Below are 13,209 nucleotides of genomic sequence, written 5' to 3'. Positions count from 1 at the left end.
GACACAGGTAAGATATAAAGTTTGGTGTTACTAAATGGTGGAGTTGGTGCATAGGACAGAATAGTTTTCAGTTCTTAACCCTCGATTGCTCCTTTTTGTTCTCTGAATGTATTTGTATTGCATGTTACTATAGCTTTGCTGACAAATCTTGGTTCTTAAGTTTCAAGTTAGATTGTCTCTTTCACCTGGTTTCAAGCAGCAGTTGAACGTGACCACTCATCTCATGCTGGCCATTAGGAGGAGTTCTCCATTTGGCACTACTCTCCAAACCTTTCCATCTGGATCTATATAAAACACAAGATTATACAAATGCTGGAAACCCAGAGCAATGTATTCAAAATGCTGGAGGAACTCAGCAAATCAGGCAACTTCTCTGGAGAGGAATAAACAGTCAATGAAGGTTCTTGGCCCAAAATGTTGACTGTTTGTTCTTCTCCATAGATGCTGCTTGACCTGCTGAGTTCCTCTAGCATTTTGTGTGTGTGTTCCTCTGGAACTATAACAGTTTCCTTTTGAGAGTACCTGTTGAATATCCTTTCAAGACTCAACATCTTTTCCTGTCTGCTTATCTCAAAAAAGGCAGTGAATTTCTAGAAATCTCTGCCTCAGATAGTTGTGACCAGATCATTAGATATATTTACAATGGAGATGGAAATTAAGCACTGATAAATTGAGAATTATGGGAAAATGGCACAGCAGAGTAAAGCCAGTATAGATCAGCCATGATCATATTGGATGGCAGGGCTTCCTTGAGAGGCTAAGTAGCCTACTTCTGTTTTCTTGTGTTTATGTCATTTACCTTCAATTTGTTCTCATGTTTCATTCTGCTACCAGAAATGATCACTTAATTTACTGTATCAAAACTCTTCATTACCTTAAACTCTTGTATTAATTCTTGTTGGTTATCTTAAAATTGGAATTCCTTTATTACTGTGAACAATGAAAAGCTTCAGATCGTACATCTGCCCCAGGAGCTGGAATGCTTGTCCCAAGTCCTGAATCACTGACGGGTGCTCAACAACCTGTGGCAGGGCTGGAGTGCCATCACCTCTCACAAAGTGAAACCAAGTGACGTTGATGGCAAGGCTTTGCTTCCAGATGAAACCAATGCCTTTAATGCTTGCTTTGACTGTCAAAACATGAAGGCACCTTCACAAGCTCCCTCAGCCCTGATGACCCTGTGATTTCAGTTTCTAAGGCTGATGTGAGAGCATCCTTTAGGAGGGTGAACCCATGGTAAGTACCTGGCCCAGATGGGAGATGCTGTGCTGGTCAACTGGCTGGAGTGTTTAATCCTTCTTCTGAGGTACCCACCTGCTTCAGGCAGGCTTCAATTATGCTGATAACCTGTCTCAATGGCTATTGTTCAGCACTTACACCCACTGTGGTGAAGTGCTTTGAGGAACTCAGGATGAAACATTAATACCTGTCTGAGATGTGACTTGATCCTCTGACTCAATGCCAGCAAATTCAATTACTGACTTCAGGAGGAGTAAACGGGAGATCCAATCCTTATGAGGGTATCAGGTGGAGGGATTCAGCAACTTTAAATTCATCAGTGTTTTCACTTCAGAAGATTTGTCCTAGATCCTGCATTTAGGTGCCATGAAGAAAACGTGGCAGCGCCTCTGCTTTCTTAGAAGTTTGCAAAGATTTGGCATCTCATCTAAAGCTAAGAAACTTCTCTAGATGTGTGTTATATTGCTATTGTGGTACCACTCTGCCAGATTTTCAATTTCCCCCCTATATGCTGATTCATCACCACCTTTGATTTGGCAAATGACTGGTGTCAATTAACAAAGTTGTCATTGGAGCTGTGCTTAGCCCCACAATCATGCATATAAAGCGAGTAGAGTGGGGGGTACCACACAGCCTTGTGATGCACAGTGCTGATGAAGATTGTGGAAGAGATGTTTTTGACAGTCCAAACTAACCTGGATCTGCAAGTGAGGAAATCATAGATCAAGTTGCACAAGGGGGCATTGAAGCCAAGGGGGTGATAGTATTGAATGCCAAGCTGTAGCCAATAAAAATGCATATTTGCTGTCCAGATGTTCCAGGGTTGAGTCAAGAGCCAATGAAATGGCATCTGCTTGTTGACCTGTTGTGACGGTAGGGAAGTTCGCATCTCAGGCAGGAGTTGATAAGTTTCATCACCAACCTCTCAAGGCACAGTATGCAAACACCAATGCTTGAACAAAAAAAATGCCTATCAAAAGGTCACGAATACAGCCCAGTCCATCATGGGTAAAGCCCTCCCCACCATTGAGCAGATCCAGATGGAGTGCTGTTACAGGAAAGCAGCATTCATTACCAAGGACCCATATCATCCTGGCCAGGTACAGGAGCTTCAGGACCCACACCACCAGGCTCAGACTCCTGAACTAGAGGGAATAACCTCGCTCTCCCTACCACTGATCTTGCCACAACCTGTGGATTCACCTTCATAGACTTCATTCCATGTTCTTTATATTTATTGCTTCATTATTGTTGTTGTACTTGTACACATTTACTCTTTGAATCTGTCCCGTTCGGTGCAGTCATCAGTAATTCTTATATGGTGTTTCTTGCATTTACTGTGAATGCCCGCAAGAAAATGAATCTCTAGGTTGTATATGGTGACATATGTACTTTGACAATAAATTTACTTTGAACTTCTAAGTCCCTCCTCCAGAGGGATGCGAAGGCAGCGTAGTCAACCGATCAATCAACGATCGTCACTGTTGCCCCGCCCCTTCTAGCACAAACACTTCCGGCTCCCACTCAACCGAACTTGACCCACGGCTCCCGCCCATTGGCCCGTTGATGTCACCGCCGGCTCGGCGATAGGCCCGATCGCCATGACAACGGCGGGTAGCACGTTCGGCTGCATTGGGGCCTGATTCTGAGGGGGGGAAGGCCTGGGCCCGAGCCCCGAGCTTAAGTTAGAAGTTGCGGCCGTCTGGGAGTGAGAGCCTCCCCCCCCTCACCCCGCCCAGCCTAGCGCCCCGGAACTCCTGCTGGGTCTGAACCTCCACCTCTTCCTTCCTTCACCCCATACCCGTCTCGGTGGTCCTTGGGCAGGGTGGGTCTGGGGCTGGGCTGGGCTGGGCAGGGCTGAGTTGAGGCCGAGGCCCGGGCTTGTCTCTGGGGCGTCAGTGGGCCCAATGTGTGTGTGGCAGATGAGGTGAAGAGACCAAGACCCTGGCCGGCCCAGCCTTGGAGCCTGAGCCCCCCTCCCCGTACCTGCCCTCTCACTCCTTACCCCCCATCCCCAAACACAGTGGGAGGCGATGTGGGCGCCGATGTCCGAGGCCACCTGGGAAGCTGCTGCACTGGACACTTCCCCCGCCGTACCCTGAGGTAAGGCAGGACTTTGGTGGAGGGCGGTGGGCGGGGGTTCAGTGAAATCTCCACCTCACCTCAATCACACACCTCTCAGGATTGAGCCCAGAACAGTAACCAGCTGTGTTTTGGAGAAGAGGGGTGAGAAACACTCTCAAGCAAGAAGGTTGTAGATTGAAGCCTTTTTCCACAGAGCTGCTGTCTTCTGGATGAAATAGTGGTCTGACTGCTAACTTGGGCAGGTGTAAACGATTGCATCATAGTATTCAAAGAACAGGAAACTTGTGTTTAGTTTCTGTCTTATTAGACTTTGCTACCACCTTGGCACATTTATTTCACTGATATGTTTGTGATATTCCTCTATAAAAATAGATTGCTGCATTTCCATGTATGGAAAGGATTATACCCTAAGAATATTTCATTGGCTCTAAGTGTTTTGGGATGTTCTGAAAGACAATGAAGATACAGTAGATATGCTTCTTCCGTTTTATTTTCCTCTTTGGTGGTGTTGAAGTCACTTTGCCCTTCCAATGGTAACTGTTCCTTCAGTTTTCAAGATCGTAATCTATAGCCCTCTTGCCATAACATCCTTATCTCCTTTACAAAGTTCCTTAAAATCTATCTCTGATGGAGCTCTCAACATAAATCTAAACTTCTCTTGTGAGCTGCTGTCAGATTTTCTCTTAAAGTTGCCTCGGAGTTACTGGACCTTGGGATGGTTTACTCTATTAAAGTGTTTTGTAATAAAAAAAAATTGTCCAGGAAATACTCATCTGGTCAGGCAGCACCTGTAGAATAAAGAGTCAGCAAACTTTCAGAGTGCCAATTTTTTTCATTAGTGAGTTGACCCGCTGCTGATCTTTACGTTATTTGTTGTTGCTAAATTTCCAGGCTCCCGCTTCATCATTGCGATGTTGTAGTTATTACCTCTGGTAAAGTATGCTGGCCTCATCACACCAAGTAACATTGAGGTCTTGCTGTATTTGTTCCAGTTTGCTCAAGTGGGATTGTTTTTTGTCACTCTCTGACTCCTTGAGTAGAGAGGCAACTGCCACCTTATTAGAAGTTGAAGAGTTGTGTGCTTTTTGATGCTCCAATGAGGCAGAGTTGCATCGGCGTCACTGACAACAATCATAATGCTAAAGAGAGTGAGAGTTGGCCACTTAACCCTGTGGGTCTGCTCTAATATCCAACATCATTAAGCTGATCATCCTTTCCTTCTCCCATTGGCATTAAGAAATTTATTTACCACCTCGTATAATGACCTGGCCTCTGTTGTCTTTGTGGTAGAGAATTCTACAGGCTCGTTATAGTCTGGGTGAAGAAATATCACCTGACCTCTGTTCTAAATGACAGACATGAGGCTGAGACTCCTGGGTCTGGAATCTCCAACCATTGGGTACATCACACCTGTATCTTGTCTGTTTCTCTTGGGGACATTGGGGAGGTGGGGTGGAAATACATCTCTACCAAAGGAGGGGAAAGGCGCTGCTTCCCTCCATTAACTGAAGGTCACCCTTGAGCACGGTGTAGCAGCTGCTAAGCACCCTCCTTCCCCCCCCCCCCCCCCCCCCCCGATCCAGGGTCACATGAAGCCATGGTCGTACGAGCAGGTGGTGCATATCACAAATCCTGGTAATGCAACCACTGACACCAGGCAGACAATCTCTGAGGAGTATTGCTGATGACTGGGGGTCGCTGTCTTGTAAAGACACAGCCAGGAAGAAGGCAATGACAAACCACTCCTATAGAAAAAGTTGCCAAGAACAATCATGGAAAGTCCATGATCGCCTATGTCATATGACATGGTGCATAACAAACAAATAAGGCATACCTCTTATTCTTCTGTTGTCATGAATAATCCAAGACACTTTGTCCTGCAACCATAGGAGGCACAAACCTTGTCCTTACATCAACTCCCTACAACCTTCCAGAGATTCACCTGTACCTCCATCCTTGTCCATTTCATTTGGTGTTGTCACTGTGGTGTCCTGTGGAATCCTGGAGGTTCACTCCTGCAACTTTCATCATCCATTTCCTTGTACTTTCTTAACATTCTTGGGGAATTTCACAGACCATTATCCATCCTTGATGTAGCAACCTTCAAATATCTGTTAATTTCATGCTGTTTTTCCATTCTGTGATGGCTGTTTTAACAACTGACTATCACAGTGGACAAGAATGAACAACTTTTAATTCATGAATATACTATTTAGATATCTTCCACTGCCTATGTCAAACCTTATAGCTAATTTGTGCCTCATGTCTTTGCAGCTTCCTTTGTTCAGATTCAGGGCCTCAAATTCCAGTATTTCACTCTTCTTCTTGATGAAGAATTCTGTCATGTTCTGTCACTTTGCACTCAGTAACCACACATGAAAAAAATAATTATTCCCTTCCATAGCATCTAGTTTAGGATTGCCTGCTATCTAGTTGGTCTTCAAAGTAAAAAGTACCAAAAAAAATCAGTTAAAAGTAAATGTATTATCAAAGTATGTATAAGTCACCAAAGAAATACAATAGAATCATTGAAAAACTACACACAAAAACTGACAAACCAAAGTGCAAAAGAAGACAGGTTGTACAAATACAAAAAAACTAATAATAAACGAGTGAGTGAGGCCTCCATTGGTCCTAGTTGTCCAGATAGGCAAGTCTGGGTAGTATGATATGGAGAGCAAGCTGTTGTGCATGCCTTGTCACACAACTGATGAGCCCAAAGTGCAGCCGAGACCGATACAGTTTGGTACCAGCAGCTTTGCAGCAGTTGCTAGTTAGCATTGAACTCAATGTAGGGCTGCCTTAGGGACTCCAGCTCCAGATTTTATCCTCGGGGTTTATTCCCGAAGCCTTCCCCGTGTGTGGGAGTAGCCGCAAGGCGGTGGAGATTTGAGATCAGAGTTTTCCTTCCAGCTGAACTGCCAACCATGGTTAACGAGCCCCATCTGCATGAAGCGACTGGTTTTAAGGAGCTAGTCCCTTCTCCTGTCGGTAAAAATGTTTCTGCTGGGCTGAGTAACTAAGCCACATGTAAAGGCCAGGCGCTGGACTTGGTTGTCAGAGGCACATGCTGTTGGGAGCATTTAATATGCAGTGAGAACTTGTTCCCATTGTCACCCCCAGCTATAACAACCTTAAGGAACCAAATAATAATAAATAATAGTTGGAACATGACTTGTAGAGACCTTGAAAGTGAGACCATATGTTGTAGAATCAGTTCAGTGTTAAACTGAGTGAAGTTATCCATACTGTTATCTACCAGAAGTCAGTTGATTGAATGGTAATGACTGTTCCTGAACTTGGTGCTGTGGGACCTCAGGCTCCTGCACCTTCTTTCTGATGGCAGCAGTGAGAAGAGAACACAGCCTTGGATGGTGGATACTGCTTTCTTGTGGCAACACTCCTTGCAGATGTGCTTGATGGTGGGGAGTGCTTTTACTGTGATGCAATGGAAGAGAATTATTCCATGTTGCCAAATACAAAATGGTACTTTCTGAACCAAATCAAAATATTATTAATGTTGGTAATCATTGAAAAGCTGAAGGAAGTTCATTTTGGTCATAAGCATTGGTATTGCAAAATGTAAAACAAACTCAGAAAAAGCTGGACATAATCACTGGTTCAGGCTGCACCTGTGGAAAGAGACAGAGTCAACATTTCAGATCTGAACCCCAGAGATTCTGCAGATGCTGGAAACCCAGAGTAAACACGCACAAAATGCTGGAGGAACTCAGATCAGGCAGCATCTATGGAAAGGAATAAGCAGTTGATGTTTCAGGTTCTGACTTTTCTACCTACCGTGCTGTTCCTCACCCTCACTTTGGAAAGTCTGATCACCTGGATGTACTTCTACTCCCTGTGTATATGCAGAGACTGAAGACTGTGGAAACAGTAGTGAGGACCAAGAAGGTACGGACGAGGGTGGCACAGGAACACTTAGAAGACTGCTTTGCATTGGTGGGCTCTACTGTATTCAGGAATTCATCTTCAAATCTGGATGAGTATGCCACAGTTATTACTGACTTCATTAAAACCTGCGTGGTTGAGTGTGTGCCTATGAAAACTTGCTGTACATTACCAAACCAAAAGCTGTGGATGAACCAGGAAGTTCGTTATCTACTAAGGGCTAGATCTGTGGCATTTAAGCCTGGTGACCCAGATCTGTACAAGAAAACCAGGTATAACTTGTGGAAGGGCTATTTCAAGGGTAAAGAGACAATTCCAAGTGAGGTTGGAGGCGACATTGGATGCATGACAACTCTGGCAGGGATTGCAAGACATTACTTCGTACAAAGTAAAACCCAATAGCATGAGTGGCAGCGATGCTTCACTACCAGATGAGCTCAGTGCCTTCTTTGCCTGCTTTGAAAGGGAGAATATAACTACAGCTGCGAATATCTCTGCTGTGATCTCTGTCTTGGAGGCTGATGTCAGGCTGTCTTTAAGGAGGGTGAGCCCTCGCAAGATGGCAGACCCTGATGGAGTACCTGGTAAGGCTCTTAAAAACTACTGCCAACCAATTGGCAGAAGTATTCAAAAACATTTTCAACCTCTCACTGTTACAGTTGAAAGTTCCCACCTGCTTCAAAAAGGCAACAATTATCCAACTGCCTAAGAAGAATAATGTGGGCTGCCTTAATGACTATCACCTAGTAGCACTCACATCTACGATTATGAAGTGTTTTGAGAGGTTGGTCATGGCTAGAATGAACTCCTGCCTTGGCAAGAACCTGGACCCACTGCAATTTGCCTTTTGCCACAGCAGACACAATCTCATTGGCTCTTCACACGGCCTAAGATCACCTAGACAGTACAACACCTGTGTCAAGATGCTGTTCATCAACTGTAGCTCAGCATTTAATACCATGATTCCCACAATCCTGATTGATAAGCTACAGAACCTGGGCCTCTGTACCTCCCTCTGCAATTGGATCCTCGACTTCCTAAGCGGAAGACCACAATCTGTGCAGATTGGTGATAATATCTCCTCCTTTCTGGCAATCAAAACTGGCGCAGCTCAGTGATATGTGCTTAGCCCACTGCTCTATTCTCTATATACCCATGACTGTGTGGCTAGGTATAGCTGAAATACTATCTATAAATTTGCCAGTTAGACAGCCATTGTTAGTAGAATCTCAGATGGAGATGAGAGGGTGTACAGGAGCAAGATATACCAGCTAGTTGCAGCGGCAATAACCTTGCACTCAATGTCACTAAGACCAAAGAGCTGAAGGGTAAGACAAGGGAACGCAAACCAATCCTCATTGAAGGATCAGAAGTGGAGAAAATGAACAATTTGAAGTTTCTGGGTGGCAAGATCTCTGAGATCTAACCTGATCCCAACTTATCGATGCAGCTATGAAGAAGGCAACACCTGGGCTATATTTCATTGGGAGTTTGAAGAGATTTGGTTTGTCAACTGAAACACTTGAAAACTTCTATAGCTGTTACATGGAGAGCATTCCGACAGGCTGCATCACTGTCTAGTGCGGGGGTGGGGGGGGGCAGGGAAGCTACTGCACAGGACCAAAAGAAGCTACAGAAAGCCATAAAATTAGTCATCTCCTTCTTGGGTACTGGCCTCTGTAGTACCCAAGACACCCTCAAGGAGTGGTGCCTCAGAAATGCGACGTCCATTATTAAGGACCCCCATCACCCTCTTCTCATTGTTACTGTCAGGAAGGAGGTATAGTAATCTGAAGGCACACACTCAAAGATTTTGGAGCAGTTTCTTCACCTCTGCCCTGGACATTGAACCCATGAACATTACCTCACTTTTTTTTTAATATATATTCTGTTTCTGCACTATTTTAAATCTACTTAATAAAGAAATACACACACACACGCACACGCACAGCAGTTGTACTACTGCTGCTAAGTTAACAAATTTCAAGATGCATCCTGGTGATAATAAATCTGATTCTGGTCAGGATTTTCAGATCTAAGCCATGCTTTACATTCAGTGCAGATATTAACTGGACCTCTGCAGTTTTTTTTTAATGGGATTGGGCCCAGTATTTATTTTGATCATTTTGTTCACTGGTGAGATGGTCAGTAATTGGATAACATTTTTAGGATAATCAGTTTAGGTTTCATTTTGTCTGAGTTTTTAACATTGTTGTGATTTATTAATAGTCATCTGATTATAGATAACCTCTAATTGTATTACTGTTTAAATTGTAGAGGACATCCAAGGACTAGACAGGACCACCCCTCTTCCACTGTTTTTGGATGAGAAAATGGCTAATTTGTCTTGAATTCCAGTTCCTGAATTATTCTTTACTCACAATTTGTCAGTGTGGGTTTTGAGATTTACAATGAACTTCCAGTGTCTAGCTGCTTAGGAATTTGGGGTTTGTGAACACATATTTGAAAAGAAGAAATTTGTACGGTAATGGGGGAAAAGGCAGAACTGTTGGATGAGTTGAATAGCTGTTTCATTGCCAGCACAGGAGCAGTGGAACAAATAGATCCCTTCTATAAGAGAAGCATCATCTGAAAAATGCTTTGTTCTGCTGACCATACTATTAATAAACCTTTTGGTTTCATACTATGTCAGTTATCTCCAGTAAGGAACATAATTAAGAACTTGGTTGTTTATTTTCCAGATACTTTTAATCATCATATAGAATTTTCTAATTAATCTGGTATCCTCCCCTGTTTTTGGGTTACTGACTGCATGGTTGGTTCCTGTTCTTTAGATCTTACTGTGCATTTGTTGCAGACCTCTGAATTGTAGTCAAAGTTTGGCATTACTTGTTATGCATCCAATTCACTATTTCAACCAATATGTCAGTCCATGGCCTCTACTGCTGTGATGAAACCATACTCAGATTGGAGGAGCAACACCTTATATTCCGTCTGGGTAACCTCCAACCTGATGGCATGAACATCAATTTCTCAAACTTCCAGTAATAGCCCCTCCCTCCTCTCCTTCACTGTTCCCCATTCCTTATTTCTTTACCTCCCCATCACCTCCCTCTGGTGCTCCTCCTCCTTCCCTTTCTTCCATGATCTTCTATTGTCTCCTTATCAGATTCCCCCTTCTCCAGCCCTTTATCTCTTTCACCAGTCAACTTCCCAGGTCTTCACTTCACTTCTTCCTCCCCTCCCGCACCTTCTTACTCTGACTTCTCATTCTTTGCACAATCTTAGCCTGAAATATCGACTGTTTACTCTTTTCCATAGATGCTGCCTGGCCTACTGAGTTCCATGTGTTGGATCTCATTGAGCCATGCAATATTCCAGGAGAGTCATAAACACAAGGAGTTCTGCAAATGCTGGAAATTCAGATTAATGTACACAAGTGCTATTTCTGCTCAGCAGGTCAGGGAGCATCTTTGGAGAAAATAAGGAGTTGACGCTTCAGGTCAAGACCCTCAGCAGGATTAGTCTCGTAAAGCAGTACAGCAGGGCTCATCTACCAATGCAACTTGAACTTCTGCGTAGTCTCACATTGACCATATCCCTCCAAACCCTTCCCATCCATGTACCTATCCAAACTTCTCTTTGAAGATGCTGAGAGGTTATTTCCCTTGGCTTGACAGTCCCCCCACCACCAGAAGCAGTGGAAGTTTTCAAGGGGACAGTGGGGGTTGCTCAGTCGCAAGGGGAACACCTGAGGGATTACAGGCTTAATTTATGAAATGAATTACTTATTATAAGTATTTGAACTAAAGTGTCTCATAATTAATTACAATGATCACATAACCACCTCATCTCTTGCTAACTCACTGCTCTTTTGGACTTTGCTAGAAGCGTGTTATAGCTGTTGATAATGTGTTTGGCATATCATGAGAAATCTGGAGTGATGAAATCGTGTCATTTCTGGGCCTGGTCTGCATATTATTGTCATTCACTATTTAATACAGTGTTAGTCAGTACTATTCCCATTCTGTAATCATGCAGTCCCAGTGAAAGAGGGTATGACGTTGAGCGGAGTAGGGTTCAGAATCTGCTCTTTTGAATGGTCTTGACCATATTTCTCGAGCCTGTGGCCTAACCAAGATTTTGTTGCCCCTCATTATGTATCTTCAGGCAGAGAGTCAGGTATTGCTTTAGCTATGACGACTTCATAATTTTCCCTTTTATTGATTGCAGCACTTGAGGTTGGACTTAAACAAGAGGTAATGACCATAGACATTAATCTATAATGCAAAATGAAATTGCTTATTGATAAATCTAGACAGCCCCATACAATTGGAGAAAAGCTGATTCTGCCAGCAGCAAGGGAAGTTCTGAGCATGGTTTTGCATTAGCAGGCCGAATAATCAAAGCAATTCTACTCTGTTCAAAGACAATAGATGAAGTGCCTGAGAATGTGGAAGATATTGTGTAACAGAATTTGGACTACAGAATACTTAGAACAACAGAATTTGCTCTGCATTTGGATGAGTCAACTTTGCCAGGCAATGAACCTTTGCTTCATGGTTATGTTCGCTTCATATAAGATGAAAGCTTGGTTCAAAAGATGCTATTTGCAAGGAGTCTGGAGGCAGATTACAAAGTGGGAGTCAATATATCAGGTTGGTGAGCAGTTTTTCAAAGAGAAGAGCATTCCACTCACCAGCATTCTTGTTGTGCAACAGAAAACGTAGAAAAAGGATGGTAGGGTACAGGAACCATGGTATACAAAGGCTGTTGAAAATCTAGTCATAAAGAAAAGAAAAAGTTTACGAAAAGTTGAAAAAACTAGGTAATGATAGAGATCTAGAAGATTGTAAGGCTAGCAAGAAGGAACTTAAGAATGAAATTAGAGAGCCAGAAGGGTCCATGAGAAGGCCTTGGCAAGCAGGATTAAAGAAAACCCCAAGGCATTCTACAAGTTTGTGAAGAGCAGGAGGATAAGATGTGAGAGAATAGGACTAATCAAGTGTGACAGTATGGTGTGTATGGAACCAGAGGAGATAGCTGAGGTACTTAATGTTTGCTTCAGTATTCACTATGGAAAAGGATCTTGGTGATTGTAGGGATGACTTGCAGTGTATTGAAAAGTTCAAGCATATAGGCATTAAGAAAGAGAATGTGCTGGAGCTTTTGGAAATCATCAAGTTGGATGAGACCGGACAAGATGTACCCCAGGCTATTGTGGGAGGCAAGGGAGGAGATTGCTGAGCCTCTGGCAATGATCTTTGCATCATCAATGGGGACGGGGGAGGTTCCAGAGGATTGGAGGGTTGCAGATGTTGTTCCCTTATTCAAGAAAGGGAGTGGAGATAGCCCAGGAAATTATAGACCAGTGAATTAAGTTGATGGAAAAGATCTTGAGAGGCAGGATTTATGAACATTTGGAGAGCCATAATATGATTAATAATAGTCAGCATGGCTTTGCCAAAGGCAAGTTGTGTGTTATGAGCCTGATTGAATTTTTTGAGGATGTGACTAAACACATTGATGAAGGAAGAGCAGTAGATGTAGTGTCTATGAATTTCTGCAAGGCATTTGATAAGGTACTGCATGCAAAGCTTATTGAGAAAGTAAGGAGGCATGGGATCCAAGGGGACCTTGCTTTGTGGATCCAGAATTGGCTTGCCCACAGAAGGCAAAGAGTGGTTGTAGATGGGTTATATTCTGCATGGAGGTCAGTGTGCTTCAGGGGTCTGTTCTGGGATCCCTTCTCTTTGTGATTTTTATAAATGACCTGGATGAGAAAGTGGAGGGATGGGTTAGTAAAATTTGCTGATGGTTTAAAGAGTGGGGATGTTGTGGATAGTGTGGAGGGCTGTCAGAGGATACAGCAGGATATTGATAGGATGGAAAACTGGGCTGAGAAGTAGCAGATGGAGTTCAACCCAGATAAGTGTGAGGTGGTTCATTTTGGTAGGTGAAATATGATGGCAGAATATAGTATTAATGGTAAGACTCTTGGCAGTATAGAGGATCAGA

At 43.4% G+C, this 13,209-nt stretch overlaps 1 protein-coding gene across 1 annotated transcript in view; it reads left to right on the top strand.

The window, feature by feature from the left end:
* The first annotated feature begins 2,794 nt into the window (after nucleotides 1–2,794).
* The window catches only part of LOC132394422 (basic helix-loop-helix domain-containing protein USF3), a 41,018-nt gene continuing 30,603 nt past the window's right edge, over nucleotides 2,795–13,209 (top strand). The window contains exon 1 of the mRNA XM_059970554.1: nucleotides 2,795–3,342. The gene's annotated coding sequence lies outside the window, so the exon portion shown is untranslated. The remainder of the gene's footprint in view (nucleotides 3,343–13,209) is intronic.

Source organism: Hypanus sabinus, chromosome 5 (genome assembly GCF_030144855.1).
Source record: "Hypanus sabinus isolate sHypSab1 chromosome 5, sHypSab1.hap1, whole genome shotgun sequence".
Lineage (NCBI taxonomy): Eukaryota > Metazoa > Chordata > Chondrichthyes > Myliobatiformes > Dasyatidae > Hypanus > Hypanus sabinus.
The sequence above is the reverse complement of the archived record's forward strand: the minus strand, read 5'-3'. Positions and strand labels throughout refer to the sequence as shown.